Source organism: Uloborus diversus, chromosome 5 (genome assembly GCF_026930045.1).
Source record: "Uloborus diversus isolate 005 chromosome 5, Udiv.v.3.1, whole genome shotgun sequence".
Taxonomy (NCBI): domain Eukaryota; kingdom Metazoa; phylum Arthropoda; class Arachnida; order Araneae; family Uloboridae; genus Uloborus; species Uloborus diversus.
Genome location: NC_072735.1, coordinates 103,265,948 through 103,272,526, shown reverse-complemented (window position 1 = coordinate 103,272,526; position 6,579 = coordinate 103,265,948).

The following is a 6,579-nucleotide window of genomic DNA, read 5'->3' as shown; positions in this document are numbered from 1 at the left end:
ATATTCTAAAACGATGCTTGTCTTCATTTTTAAAGCATGTTTTGCAGTTTTTTGTCACGGAATTGAAATTAAATAAACTTGAATTTCTGATTCGAAGTAGACGATATTTTTGTGAAGAAAAGAAATAAAAAACAAGCAGTTTAAAAACCAGATACAAAGTTGCCTTTCTTAATAAAATTTCGTTTGTTTCGTAATCATAGTTGTTCGGGAAAAACTAAGCGGAAACCTTTCTTGTATATTAAAGAAATATATGGGTTTAATTTTCATGTTTTTTTTTTTTTTTTTTTTTTTTTAATATCGTCTGCGCTTTCTCTCAGTTTTTATAGCGTTTGTGAAACACAATAGATCTGCAAAAGTTCTGCTGATTTGATGTACTTTAGCTTTAGAATTAACTAGCAAAAATACCCGGCGTTGCCCGGGTTAGCAATAATTATGAGAAGCAATCGTTACTTGCATTTGTTTTCTGTTTTAAGTGAAAGAACTTAAAACACACCTTTTTGACATGATTTAAAATCTAGCTTCTTCCTTACCCATGAATCTAAAGTAGCATTAAGTAAAAAGAGCAAAATAGTATTCATTTAGAAACGAAAACACGAAATTTAAGCGTATACAAATTTGAAGAATTTCCGAAATATGAAATTAAACTTCACATGTTTAAAAAGATTTATCAGTTAATACTTTTTTTTTCTACATGGAGTCTTACCTTCTCTGTATGTCAATTGAAGAACGAAATGTTTAAAAAAAATGTAGCCGCGCGCCCGTGATCCCCTTAAACTTGCTTTAGTTATTTTGGAAATTTTTAATTATTGTGGGTTCTTGGTGCGATTTAAAATGTTACCGAATTTGCGGGAATCGTTTTGGATAATGCTCCCCCTCCTTACTTTGTAAAACGGCATGTTACTAATTTTTGTTAAAGAGATATTGTCGCCATATGCTAAGATACTTTTGGTCACCATAAAATGGCGCTAAACAATTTCAACCGAAATGTTTCCAAAATAAGTAGTAAAATTTGGCGATGGTTTGAATTTGTGCACAAAGTCACATTAAGTTTTTGTGCGCTGTTTATGGATTTGCCTAATTTAGTTGCTAGATTATTTTACCGTAGAAAAAGTTTTTAAAGATTCTTTGATTGACGATATTTTGTTTACATGGTGAAAGCTGACAAACATTATTACGTAGTCTTTGACTTCAAAAACCGCGACAGTTGAAAAAACTGCCAAATGCATCCGCTACTGAAATCTTTCTGCATAAATTTTGGCGAGGTTTCTGCTGTTAGATTGGATAATGATTAAAAAATCCAATCAGCACAAATAATAATAATAAAAACCCATTAATTACCCTAAAGTTCCGTTTAAATGGAAAATAATCAACCAAATCTAGTTATTATTAGCCAATCTTGAGGGGGGAGGGGAAACGTTACTTTAAGGTTTGACTTGAGAAAAGCTTCAAACAGACAGACGAAACACAAAAACATTCAACAATTCTAACTATGAACTGGGAGTTGAGATGATACACTAAATAATGAATTGGGTTGAAGAAAGCCTTCGAACATGGAACAAAAAAAGCTCATAACTCGTTTTTCATACAACTTAGAACTTTCTAACAGATGCCATCTTCAGCAGAAAAATAAGCGCTTTCGAGGGACACATAATTTTAATATGTGCACTTATTTTTTCACCGTCATATTGGGGCACTTATGCGAAAATTTGGACAAATTAGAATAAAAAAGGAACTATCAATCGGATTTTTTTTCGAACTGGTCTACAAACCTCCCCAGTACCAAAAAGAACAAACGGTGAAAGTTTCAGCTAAATCTGCCGGGTAGCTTCTGAGATCTTAGGGAACAAATTTACCAAGATCCATTTAGATATATATAGACTAAGCTACTATACTTTTTAAACACATAAAACGTTCAAAACCTGGATACTTATGAAGTGGAAAAAACGTTCAGATTTGAGTTAGAATGATTGTTTTAGTTTTAAAATATCGTCAACAGTCCCTCTAAAAATATCTATCTGAATAAGGAAAGTAGTCATCCCCCCTTCCTCCCTTCGGAATAAGAAAAATTTTCAAAATAACATCAACATTCTGTTTTTGATTTTGGTTTATCCCCAGTTTTGCCGACACTTCAAACTTCCTCCCGCCTTTAATATTTTAATATATCAAAAGGTATGATTAAATCAGAAAACGGGGGGAGGGGACCGAAATGTCGGCTAAACTGGGAAGACACCCTTTTTTAACCCCAGCAGAATTGGCACAATAGCTTCAAAAAAATTCCCTTTTTAATGAATTCTCGAAACGTCATCTTAGACTATCGACGTCAGTCCCTCAAAATCAACATCAGCATCAACCATTCTGAAATAACGATAACGGCTCATCTAAAAATCTCCATTACATTAAAATTAATAGTAAAAATCTTCATTAATACAGCTAAAGTCCATGTGCTTCGGCCGGCTAACAAAAATTGTAAAACGGTCTGTTACTATCGTCAAAAAGATATTGTCGCCAAATCCTGAGATACTTCTAGTCACCATAACATGGAGCTAAACATTTTCATCCAAAATGTTTCCAAAATGAGTAGTAAAATTTGGCGATTGTTTGAAAATGCGCAAAAAGAAAAATTTATGGAAGTTTTTGTGCTCTTTAATGGATTTTCCTAATTTAGTTGATGGTGGATTATTTTACATCTTGGAAAAAGTTTTAAAGATTCTTTTAATGGCTATATTTTGTTTACATGGTGAAAGCTGAGAAACATTGGCTTCAAAAACAGCGACAGTTGAAAAAATTGCACAAATGTATTCGCATAAGCTACTGAAATCTTTGCAAAGAGTTTGGCGAGATTTCTACTGGTAGATTGGATCATGAGTCTGATCGCACAAATAATAAAAATATAACAATAATTTCATTAAAGTTCCACTTAAATGGAAAATAATCAGCCAAATTCATTTATTATCAGCCAATCTTGTGAAAAAAAGTTACTTTAAGATTTGACTTGAGAAAAGCCTCGAACAGTCACACGAAACGCAAAAATATTGAAGAGTACAACAATTCTAGCTATCAACTGAGAGTTGAGATGATACACTAAATAATGAATTGGATTGAGGAGAGCCTTCGAACATGGAACAAAAAAAGCTCATATCTCGTTTTTCATACAACTTAGAACCTTCTAACAGATGCCATCTTCAGCAGAAAAATAAGCGCTTTCGAGGGACACATAATTTTAATATGTGCACGTATTTTTTCACCGTCATATTGGGGCATTTATGCGAAAATTTGGACATATTAGAATAAAAAAGGAACTAACAATCGGATTTTTTTCGAACTGGTCTACAAACCTCCCCAGTACCAAAAAGAACAAACGGTGAAAGTTTCAGCCAAATCTGCCGGGTAGTTTCTGAGATCTTAGGGAACAAATTTACCAAAGTCCATTTATATATATATATAGATTTTAATTTAATTATCTAAACATTTTCCACAATTTTCAGAATATATTCATTAATAGATGTTACTGTCAACTTTTAAAGATTGCGCCTGATGCTGTTAATATATAAAGATTACTGAAGTTTTGAGATTGTAAAAGATACTAAGAGGTTTAAATTTAAAATTTGAGTCAGAAAATTGCTCTTTTCCATATTGATGGGAAAATTTACACTTTTTTTTTTGGCTGATTTCTGAACATGCATTCTTTGACACAACTTTTATTTTTGAGCTAGATTGTGCAAAGCCGGGCTATATGTAGCTAGTAGCTATTTATAAAAAAAAATGGGCTCCTTAATCACTTAAAATGTACTCATTTTACAAATAAATGAAGTGCATTCTGAAAGGGTTTAATTGTAAACAGGCATTGCAGCACCTATCTCCGCTTGCACGAAATCAATTAATACATTTAAAATTACTTTCAGAGTTAGAAATTGTAAGTTTACGTTTGCATAGAGCAACCGGTTGTCTCTGGTTGGTTGATTACATGACAGCTAGTGACGTCGGGGTTTATTAACCAGTTGTTAGCCAACCGATGCTCCATCGAAGGCTTTTGGTTAATAGCACGGTTGCTTGGGCAGACGAATAACACGCAGGTGTAGAATGCTTACTATTATTCAAAAAGGACACGTGGTTCACTCAACTTGTTTAAATTGCGGTCTCTCGGTGGATCTACCGGTGAAACTATTAGAATGACTTCGGAAACAACCAGTAAACAGGTAGTTCTTTAGGATACCCCTGGCTAGTCACCGGTTAACCGCGGTCGACCGGTAGCTCTATGCGAACGTAACCTAAGTTATATAACAAATTCCACTTTAGCAACATAATTTAGCGCCGCGATCGTTGATTGGATGCTCATACATTTCTTGGACGTTAATCTTTTTAGGAGGATGAAGTCAAATTCAGCCACACGATCGTTGTTACTGGCTACAGCAAAAAAGGAAAACTTTTCTTACCACTTAAAAATGTAAATACGATTTTTAAATTTTAACATAATTGTTCGTTTATTGTGACTTTCAGTCATAAAAAATTTCTCACAAGTTTCATATTTATCTTCCGTTTGCCTCAACTTTTCAATACACTTGCAAATAAAATGAGTAGTTCGCCTCTTTATTGTTGGCACTCGGGAAACTACAAACCAATTATGTACACGCCGCTTGCAAAAATTGTAAACAAATAATGACGCTTTACTCAGATAACTTGTTTGAAAACGCTTTAATTTCGCCATTCTAATTCAACTTCTATTCAATCGGTTTAGAAGTAGAAGAATAATATTAACAATAGTATGCCTTGAGGCAGAATTTGTACTTTATGGTTGCTGTAAATAGCTTGTTATCTTTTTAACATGACAGGTGCACCTATTCATGAGTGAACGCTTCAAAATGAAATGAAACGAGCTGATGTGTGCATCACATGACTTCTTGAGTTTTCGTTTTGGATGTGTATTCTTGCAGCAGAAATTAGCATGAAGTAAAAAGAACAAGTCTGCGTACGTCTTCCTGGAATGTTTTCCGGTGTTGTTATGTTATCAGTGTTTCCTCCGGCAATAGTTCTAGTAAGAAACATATACATAACAATACAATAATATATACATAAAATAAAAATATGTACCGACATGCAAACTTCTGAAGCATCAAATAAATAAAAAATCTTACTATATTCTTGAATGAAATTGACTACATCATAAGTTTGAATTCTGAAACTATTTTCTGCCTTCTTCTGAAATTCTGATAGTATTTCACCCAAAGCCAAGAAAATATATGAACAAAACAAGGTTAATAGAGTAGGGAAAAAAACTATGGCCGTTCTCGTAAGAAATATATGCAAAAACACATACATTCTTTTGATTACAATGTGTAGCTCTTAAAAAAAAAAAAAGACGGTAGCAAGATTTCAAACCACATTAGAGTCAAACGATCATTGGTAAAGCATACAACAACGGAACATTGTAAAAATGCAAAATACAGGATAAAAATCACAGCACATGATACGTTGGCAACAAATCGAGGTTTTCTCAGTGTATAGTGTTGAGTTTCAAAATAACAATGAGATTCTGTAGCACTTCTGTAAAGCACCTCTTAATTCTCACTATAGAAAAACTGATTAAAACGCAAATAATGTAAGGAAATGTCATTGCATATTTCTTAAAGCAGTGTAAAGTACTGCATTTTGTCAAGTCTATAACCCTGAAAATAATCATCAATACTGGAATTCCATAAAAAATGCTTGCTGTTACTACGTAGACAATTCTAGAGTACTTGGTGACAACCAGTTTAAATCCCAGAATTTTCAAAAACTTTAAAGTTCCTACAATTATGTTAGTTTTATCGAATACACACACACATTCCGAAAAATATTTTTGGGGGGCATGCGTAACATAAGTATTAAAACACTAAACAGAAACAAAATGGATCTTAAATAGTTCACTTGTTTAGGAACTCTATATAAGTCTATGCTTCGCATTACATATTTTCTCAGTTGCTGCTATTAAGCACATATTTATATGGCTGATTTCATTTGTTACTAATTACAAATTTGCATAAATGAACATAACTTTTTGCTTCATAATTACACAAACCAACATGACTTTATTACGAAAAATAGTTATACTTATATTAAGTCATTTTTTATATATAACAACGAACATATTTTCAAAATGAAATATAAAAAATAAATATTTGAATACTTTCGAAAGAGACTCGACATTAGAAACTATCTCATTATTATTTGGATATTTTGAAAATGTTTGAATAATAAAATTATTCTTCTTCAGATTATGCAGTTAGTGTGAAAATAAATGATTAGTTTTAGGATAAGCCACATAAATAATACATTTCGTTAAAAGCTCTGAAGTTTGTAGCTACAGCAACGCTTTAAAGGCACAAAAAATAATGGATTGTGTTGAATATATTCTATGAAACAAAATTAATTTTTGTAGTAAAAAAATCAATAAGCACTCTATTAAAAATTTTAATAGAGAGTTTATTGATTTTTAGAGCATATTGCAGCCGACTGCCATTTCAAGTGGTCAGAGAAATATGATTGAATAGGGAGGTTCTTGGTTCGAATCCTGGTTCAGACATGGATGTACTTTCTCTCTCT